This window comes from Pelobates fuscus, chromosome 11 (genome assembly GCF_036172605.1).
Source record: "Pelobates fuscus isolate aPelFus1 chromosome 11, aPelFus1.pri, whole genome shotgun sequence".
NCBI classification, from domain to species: Eukaryota; Metazoa; Chordata; class Amphibia; order Anura; family Pelobatidae; genus Pelobates; species Pelobates fuscus.
The window spans coordinates 143,499,188-143,510,912 of record NC_086327.1 but is presented as its reverse complement, the minus strand read 5'-3'; positions in this window follow the sequence as shown (position 1 = coordinate 143,510,912).

Below are 11,725 nucleotides of genomic sequence, written 5' to 3'. Positions count from 1 at the left end.
GGTGGGCGGGATCAGCCTCGCCCACCGGCCGACGGAGTCAGAAGGAGGAGCGGCGCGGAGGAGGAAGCCGCGACGAGGGACATCGGCTGGGTCTCAGGTAAGTTACTGAAGGGGTTTTCACCCCTTCAGCAACAGGGGATTGGGGGGTGGGAGGGAGAGGTGACCTGCAGCGCCAGGAAAACGGATTGTTTTCCTGGCACTGGAGGTTTCCTTTAACTTGTCACCATTTTTTTTTACCAATTTATGTCAGTTTGTGGTGAGGAAAAAAATTGCATTTTTTACATACATGTTGAATTTATGAGGAGTATTTCTTACACTTGATGTGTCACTGTCATAAAATCCCCCAAATAATGCTCAGTTACATCTTCTGAGTAAAACAATATGCCCAATGTATGATCTAGACACTATTTTGTGAAGTTACAGTGCTGTAAAAGAGACGTGACAATTACAGGTTTTTAAGTGTGAATTTTCATTGATGGGTTTTGATGGCTCTGTTTTCCATTCTGGAGCACTTCAGCAAGCGACATATTTCAATTACACCATAAAGGCATACCATTATGTGTGCTACGACTGTATAATACTTCATATGTTGCTCAGCTATGTCGGCGGAGTACAGCAATACCCCCATATGTACCTTTGCCAGGTATATGTGGATATTAAAGGGGCACATTTGAGACACAACCATTCCAGTTTTTTCTTTTTTTTTTTCAAACTTTGAATTTTTACGCTGTGTCCACGTCCCATTTTGGAGTATTTTATGCAGGCTATATATTCCAACTATCCCATAAAGGCATACCATTTCTTAAAGAAGACATCCCAGGGTATTTTAAAAGGCATATTTTGAACCTTAGTGTGGGACCTTTTTTCCGCTAGCTTGTACCAAGTGTAGTGGTAATAAGCGTATTTTTCTGCCTTTTTGACACACAAAGTGAGATTGCACAGTATATTTTGCAAATCTTATGTGTGCAATGGCTGTATAATATTTCATAAGTTGCTCAGCTATGTCGTCTGAGTACAACAATACCCCGTATGTACCTTTGCCAGGTATATGTGGATGTTGAAGGGGCACATTTGAGACACAGCCATTCAGTTTTTTTTCTAACTCTGAAGTTTCACGCTGTGTCCATGTTTAACCCTTTAAGGACGGCGGGCATGCTATGCCGTCCTTGGGGACCCGGCTATAAACGCCGCCAGGACGCATAGCACGTCCCCGCCGTCCTATGTACTTGCCGGCGATCACGGTGGGAGGACTTATCTGGCATCCCAGGGAGTCCCTCTGCTGCCGTTCCGGCCCTCCTGGGCCATGTGATCGCGATCACATGGACGGAATAGCCGTCCACAGCAGTGCCAGCAGGGGGAGTGCCTGGAATGATAGGTAGTCCCCCTGCTGAAAAAAAAAGGTTAAAACAGTTTAAAATAAAATTATATATACTTAGATCACATATACATATATATATTTGTGTACGACACATTTAGAGGGACGTATGGTTGTGATATAATGAAAGTTTAATAAGAACAAAGTCTGTTGAGGTGTGCCAAAACCAACGTTAGGTTAGACCTGTAAAAAGAGGGTCCACCTAGATAATATGAAATAATAAAGGGTGCGGTGGGAGGGGAACTTCTGAGATCGTCGACGACAGGTAAGCAGGGGCTTACTGGGTTTAAATAGGACTAATAGTCCCTCCCACAATTACAGGCCTCTCTCTCTCTCTCTCTCTCTATATATATATATATATATATATATATATCTATATGGTAAAATAGTATGGCTGCACTCACGGATTTCCAATAAAATATAACTTTTATTCCAGTTCCTTAAAATAGATCTGGAATAACTGGAACTGGAATAAAAGTTATATTTTATTGGAAATTCGTGAGTGCAGCCATACTATTTTACCAGTTGGATATTCAAGCCCTGGTATTGAACCCGGTCTGGCATGTTTGAAGCCTAAGTGCAAGGTATATTCCACTATATATATATATATATATATATATATATATATATATATATATATATATATATATATATATATATATATATATATATATATATATATATATATACACACACACTAAGTGTATCTTAATATTAATATATATAATTATATCTAAAATAAATATGTAAATACGTTTAAAAATAAAATGTGTAATTTCGTTCGACCTGTATTTTGATAATATATATTTAGTTTTACATGTATTTTGATATCTATATACATAAGTATATAGCACTATATATATATATATATATATATATATATATATATATATACACCTATATATAAATTTAAATTATATACATATACATGTGTGTGTGTGTATATATATATATATATATATATATATATATAAAATCATTTTAATAAATTAATAATTTTACATAATTAGCTGATTTTATTAATTACAATTTGCGAGACCTGCCTGACAACCCAGGCCAAAAGTTCAGGGAATTTAATTTGCTAGCACTATATTTAACCCTGTAACTTTCCAAGACACCATAAAACCTGTACATGGGGGGTCATGTTTTACTCGGAAGACTTCACTGAACACATATTAGTGTTTCAAAACAGTAAAATGTATTACAATGATGATATTGTCAGTGAAAGTTAAATTTTTTGCATTTTTCACACACAAATGGCACTTGCACTCTCGATATAATTGTTGTGATCTGTTTTACTGTTTTGAAACACTAATATTTGTGTTCACCGACGTCTCCTGAGTATACCAGTACCACTCATGTACAGGCTTTATGGTGTTTTCAAATGTTAGTCAAATATAAGGCTTGCGTTTCAGTTTTTTCACATTGATATTCGCAAGATTGGTTACGTTGCCTTTGAGACCGTGTGGTAGCCCAGGAATAAAAATTACCCCCATGATGGAATACTATTTGCAAAAGTAGACAACCCAAGGTATTGCAAATGGGGTATGTCCAGCCTTTTTTAGAAGCCACTTGGTCACAAACACTGGCCAAAATTGGCGTACAAATTAGTTTTTTGCATTTTTCACACACAAACATATTAACACCAACTTTGGCCAGTGTTTGTGACCAAGTGGCTACTAAAAAAGGCTGGACATACCCCATTTGCAATACCTTGGGTTGTCTACTATTGTAAATGGTATGCCATCATGGTCTTATTCCTGGGCTACCATACGGTCTCAAAGGCAACCAATCTGGCGAATTTCAATGTGAAAAAAATGGAACATGCTCTATTTGACCCTGTAACTTCCCAGAACACCATAAAACCTGTACATAGGGGGTACTGTTTTACACGTGAGACATCGCTGAATACAAATATGTATATTTACACCTCGGGGTAATTCAAAAGGCATATTTTGAACCTTAGCGTGGTCATTATATCATTTTTTTTCACTAGCATTTTTTTTTATGTATTTTTTTTTTACTTTTTAAAATTGTTATAAACTTTTTTTTACCGTTGACCCCTAACTAAGCAGTAAGCAGCACTAAGTAAATTCCCCAATTTCCCATAACTTCCATCCACCCCAGCTAGCAAAATATATTATTTTAAAATATTTAAATTAATGAAATAAATTAAATCCCTGAGGGTTAAAAAAAATAATAGTTATACTGTGATCACCATAAGCAGTGATCAACTGGCAGGGAAGGGGTTAATTTTTTATTAGGACTGGCTAAAGAGGGGGTGGGATTTTTTGTAACTTTTTTTTTTTTTAAATATTAATAAAACTTAAAAAAAAACAACTTTTTACTTTTTTTTTTAAAAAAAAAACTTTTAACGTGAACACCAAATTCCCCACTAACTTCCACCCAAGTTAGTGATATCCACATCAGTCCATCCCTGCAAGCGCGCTGTCTTGGCGTCATACTTGACTCTGGTCTCACCTTTGAGCCTCACATCCAGTTTGTTGCCAAATCCTGTAGGTTCCAACTCAAAAACATAGCCCGCATCCGCCCCTTTCTTACGCAAGATGCTACCAAGGAGCTTGTCCATGCTCTAGTAATTTCCCGCATGGATTACTGTAACCCTCTCCTGATTGGTCTCCCCAAAAGCCGTACTGCCTCGCTACAGTCTGTAATGAATGCTGCCGCTAGACTGATTTTCCTCTCTAGTCGGTCCTCTCACACCTCACCGCTCTGCCAGTCCTTACATTAGCTCCCTGTATCCTATAGGAGTCAATTCAAAGTGCTAACCCATACATATAAAGCACTAAACAATTCTAGCCTCTCTTATATCTCTTCACTGATCCGTAGGTATGTCCCTTCTCGCTCCCTCCGCTCTGCCCGTGACCACCTCCTGTCCGCTGCTCGCAACCATACAGCCAACTCGCGCTTGCAGGACCTCTCTTGGGGGCGGCTCCTTTTCTATGAAATAGCCTGCCTACCGCCATCAGACTCTCCCCTAGTCTTCAATCTTTTAATAAGTGCCTTAAATTCCATCTCTTTAGGAAAGCTTATGGCAGACTAAGCTCTACCTCACATACCTGTCTCTTGCTCTCCCCTAAAGGGCAGCACTCTACTCTCTCCTCCAGCTCTGCTTCACTCCCACCTTATTTGATTGATAATTCCTGTCCTAATGTGTTTTATACCTTTGAGCAGGGTCCTCTTCAACCTATCGTTCCTGTAAATTTTCTTGCAATTGTCCTTTTTATAGTTACATCCTCCCTCTCATAATATTGTAAAGCGCTACGGAATCTGTTGGCGCTATGTAAATGGTGATAATATATATATATATATATATATATATATATATATATATATATATATATATATAATATATAATTTTTTTTAAAAATATTTAACTTAATAAAATAACTTTTAACCCCTGAGGGCTAAAAAATAAGTTAACCCTCAGGAGTTAATAAAAATCGGATCATAGTAAAATACCCTGATATGTATATTGATCACTGTAGTCCGTGATCAAATGGCAGTGAAGGGGTTAATTTTTTTAAAGCAGGGGAAAGGGGGTGGGATTTACCTTTTTTTAATGTAATTTTTTGCAGGGAGAAGATCACAGAACGCGGAAGCGCAGGGAGGCGGACCAGGTCCCTGCAGCACATGTGCTTGCTCTGACATGCTGTTAAAGCGATCACAGCTGCAGGGGCAGCGCGATCGGGTGCTCACGTTTTGCCTTGAATACCGAGGCAGACCGGAGGAGCATTAACCCTGCGATCGCCCTGATCTAGGATTAATTTTAACACATGACGGATCGTGTCCGTCATTAATGGGTTAATCACATACAGGAGGCTCTTGCAGGGTCTAGCAAGCTATTAACATAGCAGGGGATAAGAAAATCTTAATTAAACAGAACTTGCAATAAAGAAAGCCTAAATAGGGCTCTCTTTACAGGAAGTGTTTATGGAAGGCTGTGCAAGTCACATGCAGGGAGGTGTGACTAGGGTTCATAAACAAAGGGATTTAACTCCTAAATGGCAGAGGATTGAGCAGTGAGGCTGCAGGGGCATGTTCTATACACCAAAACAGCTTCATTAAGCTAAAGCTGTTTTGGTGACTAGTGTCCCTTTAATATTGTTAATATAGATCACCTAAAAACATGGCAACATCTGTTCAAAAGATATGCCACCATTGCCAAAGGAATCTCCTATAATTTGTCCATGGTGCCAGAATGTAAAAACCTCTACTTTCCCCTTTAAATTTGAACCCCTTTGTCTCACTGGTGAAAGAGATAATTCCACATGGGCCACAATGCCACTGCCTGCATATCTTAGTTTTAAAGGGACACTCCAAGAATTGTAACTGCTACATCTTGCTGTAGTTATGATGCCAAGAGTGTCCTGAATCGAATCCAAGGTAAGTAATCAACTGTTTGACAACTTACCTGGACTCTGCCAGGCACCCGTAGCCTCCTCTGTAGCTGGAAAACTGCTTCGCTCACTGGTAGCGTACTGAGGGCATCGCCCAGTGGAGATAATGGAAGCTTCATTTAGGAAAGGAGCCAGCGATGTACCACAGGTGACAGCCAGGGCACTCTTCCGACTATAACCATTAGTAGGCTGTAGTAGCTATGGTGCTTGGATATCCCTTTAATAAGGTTTATTAATTAGACTGTGAGTTGTAGCAAATTAAAAACAAAATGGCAAATTCAGGCTAGAATAATCTGGAAAAAGAGAAAAAAATATTCACAGCTGGACTGGCTGTGATTTCTGGGTGTGTGGTTACTCCCTGTGCTTTGGCTGGCTGTGATTTCTGGGTGTGTGGTTACTCCCTGTGCCCCTGGCTGGCTGTGATTTCTGGGTGTGTGGTTACTCCCTGGCAGGCTGTGATTTCTGGGTGTGTGGTTACTCCCTGTGCTTTGGCTGGCTGTGATTTCTGGGTGTGTGGTTACTCCCTGTGCCCTGGCTGGCTGTGATTTCTGGGTGTGTGGTTACTCCCTGTCTGGCTGTGATTTCTGGGTGTGTGGTTACTCCCTGTGCTCTGGCTGGCTGTGATTTCTGGGTGTGTGGTTACTCCCTGTGCCCAGGCTGGCTGATTTCTGGGTGTCTGGTTACTCCCTGTGCTCTGGCTTGCTGTGATTTCTGGGTGTGTGGTTACTCCCTGTGCCCCTGGCTGGCTGTGATTTCTGGGTGTGTGGTTACTCCCTGGCAGGCTGTGATTTCTGGGTGTGTGGTTACTCCCTGTGCTTTGGCTGGCTGTGATTTCTGGGTGTGTGGTTACTCCCTGTGCCCCTGGCTGGCTGTGATTTCTGGGTGTCTGGGTACTCTCGCTGGCTGTGATTTCTGGGTGTCTGGGTACTCCCTGTGCTCTGGCTTGCTGTGATTTCTGGGTGTGTGGTTACTCCCTGTGCCCCTGGCTTGCTGTGATTTCTGGGTGTGTGGTTACTCCCTGTGCCCCTGGCTGGCTGTGATTTCTGGGTGTGTGGTTACTCCCTGTGCCCTGGCTGTGATTTCTGGGTGTGTGGTTACTCCCTGGCAGGCTGTGATTTCTGGGTGTGTGGGTACTCCCTGTGCTTTGGCTGGCTGTGATTTCTGGGTGTGTGGTTACTCCCTGTGCCCTGGCTGGCTGTGATTTCCGGATGTCTGGTTACTCCCTGGCTGGCTGTGATTTCTGGGTGTCTGGTTACTCCCTGTGCCCTGGCTGGCTGTGATTTCTGGGTACTCCCTGTGCCCTGGCTGGCTGTGATTTCTGGGTACTCCCTGTGCCCTGGCTGGCTGTGATTTCTGGGTGTCTGGGTACTCCTTGTGCCCTGGCTGGCTGTGATTTCTGGTTGTGTGGTTACTCCCTGTGCCCTGGCTGGCTGTGATTTCTGGGTGTCTGGTTACTCCCTGTGCCCTGGCTGGCTGTGATTTCTGGGTGTGTGGTTACTCCCTGTGCCCTGGCTGGCTGTGATTTCTGGGTGTGTGGTTACTCCCTGTGCCCTGGCTGGCTGTGATTGCTGGGTACTCCCTGTGCCCTGGCTGGCTGTGATTTCTGGGTACTCCCTGTGCCCTGGCTGGCTGTGATTTCTGGGTGTCTGGGTACTCCTTGTGCCCTGGCTGGCTGTGATGTCTGGTTGTGTGGTTACTCCCTGTGCCCTGGCTGGCTGTGATTTCTGGGTGTCTGGTTACTCCCTGTGCCCTGGCTGGCTGTGATTTCTGGGTGTGTGGTTACGCCCTGGCTGGCTGTGATTTCTGGGTGTGTGGTTACTCCCTGTGCCCTGGCTGGCTGTGATTGCTGGGTGTCTGGTTACTCTCTGGCCGGCTGTGATTTCTGGGTGTGTGGTTACTCCCTGTGCCCTAGCTGGCTGTGATTGCTGGGTGTCTGGTTACTTCCTGTTCCCTGGCTGGCTGTGATTGCTGGGTGTCTGGTTACTCCCTGTGCCCTGGCTGGCTGTGATTTCTGGGTGTCTGGTTACTCCCTGTGCCCTGGCTGGCTGTGATTGCTAGGTGTTTGGTTACTCTCTGGCTGGCTGTGATTTCTGGGTGACTGGTTACTTCCTGTGCCCTGGCTGGCTGTGAATGCTGGGTGTCTGGTTACTCTCTGGCTGGCTGTGATTTCCGGGTGTCTGATTACTTCCTGTGCCCTGGCTGGCTGTGATTTCTGGGTGTCTGGGTACTCCCTGTGCCCTGGCTGGCTGTGATTTCTGGGTGTCTGGTTACTCCCTGTGCCCTGGCTGGCTGTGATTTCTGGGTGTCTGGTTACTCCCTGGCTGGCTGTGATTTCTGGGTGTCTGGTTACTCCCTGGCTGGCTGAGATTTCTGGGTGTCTGGTTACTCCCTGGCTGGCTGTGATTTCTGGGTACTCCCTGTGCCCTGGCTGGCTGTGATTTCTGGGTGTCTGGTTACTCCCTGTGCCCTGGCTGGCTGTGATTTCTGGGTATGTGGTTACTCCCTGTGCCCTGGCTGTGATTTCTGGGTGTCTGGTTATCCCTGGCTGGCTGTGATTTCTGGGTGTCTGGTTACTCCCTGGCTGGCTGTGATTTCTGGGTGTCTGGGTACTCCCTGTGCCCTGGCTGGCTGTGATTTCTGGGTGTCTGGGTACTCCCTGTGCCCTGGCTGGCTGTGATTTCTGGGTGTCTGGTTACTCCCTGTGCCCTGGCTGGCTGTGATTTCTGGGTGTCTGGTTACTCCCTGTGCCCTGGCTGGCTGTGATTTCTGGGTGTGTGGTTACTCCCTGGCTGGCTGTGATTGCTGGGTGTCTGGTTACTCTCTGGTTGGCTGTGATTTCTGGGTGTCTGGGTACTCCCTGGCTGGCTGTGATTTCTGGGTGTGTGGTTACTCCCTGGCTGGCTGTGATTTCTGGGTGTGTGGTTACTCCCTGGCTGGCTGTGATTTCTGGGTGTCTGGTTACTCCCTGTGCCCTGGCTGGCTGTGATTGCTGGGTGTGTGGTTACTCCCTGTGCCCTGGCTGGCTGTGATTTCTGGGTGTCTGGGTACGCCCTGTGCCCTGACTGGCTGTGATTGCTGGGTGTGTGGTTACTCCCTGTGCCCTGACTGGCTGTGATTGCTGGGTGTGTGGTTACTCCCTGTGCCCTGGCTGGCTGTGATTTCTGGGTGTCTGGTTACTCCCTGTGCCCTGGCTGGCTGTGATTGCTGGGTGTGTGGTTACTCCCTGTGCCCTGGCTGGCTGTGATTTCTGGGTGTCTGGGTACGCCCTGTGCCCTGGCTGGCTGTGATTGCTGGGTGTGTGGTTACTCCCTGTGCCCTGGCTGGCTGTGATTTCTGGGTGTCTGGTTACTCCCTGTGCCCTGGCTGGCTGTGATTGCTGGGTGTGTGGTTACTCCCTGTGCCCTGGCTGGCTGTGATTTCTGGGTGTCTGGGTACACCCTGTGCCCTGGCTGGCTGTGATTGCTGGGTGTGTGGTTACTCCCTGTGCCCTGGCTGGCTGTGATTTCTGGGTGTCTGGTTACTCCCTGTGCCCTGGCTGGCTGTGATTGCTGGGTGTGTGGTTACTCCCTGTGCCCTGGCTGGCTGTGATTTCTGGGTGTCTGGGTACGCCCTGTGCCCTGGCTGGCTGTGATTTCTGGGTGTGTGGTTACTCCCTGTGCCCTGGCTGGCTGTGATTTCTGGGTGTCTGGGTACTCCCTGTGCCCTGGCTGGCTGTGATTGCTGGGTGTGTGGTTACTCCCTGTGCCCTGGCTGGCTGTGATTTCTGGGTGTCTGGGTACTCCCTGTGCCCTGGCTGGCTGTGATTGCTGGGTGTGTGGTTACTCCCTGTGCCCTGGCTGGCTGTGATTGCTGGGTGTGTGGTTACTCCCTGTGCCCTGGCTGGCTGTGATTTCTGGGTGTCTGGGTACTCCCTGTGCCCTGGCTGGCTGTGATTGCTGGGTGTGTGGTTACTCCCTGTGCCCTGGCTGGCTGTGATTTCTGGGTGTCTGGGTACTCCCTGTGCCCTGGCTGGCTGTGATTGCTGGGTGTGTGGTTACTCCCTGTGCCCTGGCTGGCTGTGATTGCTGGGTGTGTGGTTACTCCCTGTGCCCTGGCTGGCTGTGATTTCTGGGTGTGTGGTTACTCCCTGTGCCCTAGCTGGCTGTGATTGCTGGGTGTCTGGTTACTTCCTGTTCCCTGGCTGGCTGTGATTGCTGGGTGTCTGGTTACTTCCTGTGCCCTGGCTGGCTGTGATTTCTGGGTGTCTGGTTACTCCCTGTGCCCTGGCTGGCTGTGATTGCTAGGTGTTTGGTTACTCTCTGGCTGGCTGTGATTTCTGGGTGACTGGTTACTTCCTGTGCCCTGGCTGGCTGTGAATGCTGGGTGTCTGGTTACTCTCTGGCTGGCTGTGATTTCCGGGTGTCTGATTACTTCCTGTGCCCTGGCTGGCTGTGATTTCTGGGTGTCTGGGTACTCCCTGTGCCCTGGCTGGCTGTGATTTCTGGGTGTCTGGTTACTCCCTGTGCCCTGGCTGGCTGTGATTTCTGGGTGTCTGGTTACTCCCTGGCTGGCTGTGATTTCTGGGTGTCTGGTTACTCCCTGGCTGGCTGAGATTTCTGGGTGTCTGGTTACTCCCTGGCTGGCTGTGATTTCTGGGTACTCCCTGTGCCCTGGCTGGCTGTGATTTCTGGGTGTCTGGTTACTCCCTGTGCCCTGGCTGGCTGTGATTTCTGGGTATGTGGTTACTCCCTGTGCCCTGGCTGTGATTTCTGGGTGTCTGGTTACTCCCTGGCTGGCTGTGATTTCTGGGTGTCTGGTTACTCCCTGGCTGGCTGTGATTTCTGGGTGTCTGGGTACTCCCTGTGCCCTGGCTGGCTGTGATTTCTGGGTGTCTGGGTACTCCCTGTGCCCTGGCTGGCTGTGATTTCTGGGTGTCTGGTTACTCCCTGTGCCCTGGCTGGCTGTGATTTCTGGGTGTCTGGTTACTCCCTGTGCCCTGGCTGGCTGTGATTTCTGGGTGTGTGGTTACTCCCTGGCTGGCTGTGATTGCTGGGTGTCTGGTTACTCTCTGGTTGGCTGTGATTTCTGGGTGTCTGGGTACTCCCTGGCTGGCTGTGATTTCTGGGTGTGTGGTTACTCCCTGGCTGGCTGTGATTTCTGGGTGTGTGGTTACTCCCTGGCTGGCTGTGATTTCTGGGTGTCTGGTTACTCCCTGTGCCCTGGCTGGCTGTGATTGCTGGGTGTGTGGTTACTCCCTGTGCCCTGGCTGGCTGTGATTTCTGGGTGTCTGGGTACGCCCTGTGCCCTGACTGGCTGTGATTGCTGGGTGTGTGGTTACTCCCTGTGCCCTGACTGGCTGTGATTGCTGGGTGTGTGGTTACTCCCTGTGCCCTGGCTGGCTGTGATTTCTGGGTGTCTGGTTACTCCCTGTGCCCTGGCTGGCTGTGATTGCTGGGTGTGTGGTTACTCCCTGTGCCCTGGCTGGCTGTGATTTCTGGGTGTCTGGGTACGCCCTGTGCCCTGGCTGGCTGTGATTGCTGGGTGTGTGGTTACTCCCTGTGCCCTGGCTGGCTGTGATTTCTGGGTGTCTGGTTACTCCCTGTGCCCTGGCTGGCTGTGATTGCTGGGTGTGTGGTTACTCCCTGTGCCCTGGCTGGCTGTGATTTCTGGGTGTCTGGGTACACCCTGTGCCCTGGCTGGCTGTGATTGCTGGGTGTGTGGTTACTCCATGTGCCCTGGCTGGCTGTGATTTCTGGGTGTCTGGTTACTCCCTGTGCCCTGGCTGGCTGTGATTGCTGGGTGTGTGGTTACTCCCTGTGCCCTGGCTGGCTGTGATTTCTGGGTGTCTGGGTACGCCCTGTGCCCTGGCTGGCTGTGATTTCTGGGTGTGTGGTTACTCCCTGTGCCCTGGCTGGCTGTGATTTCTGGGTGTCTGGGTACTCCCTGTGCC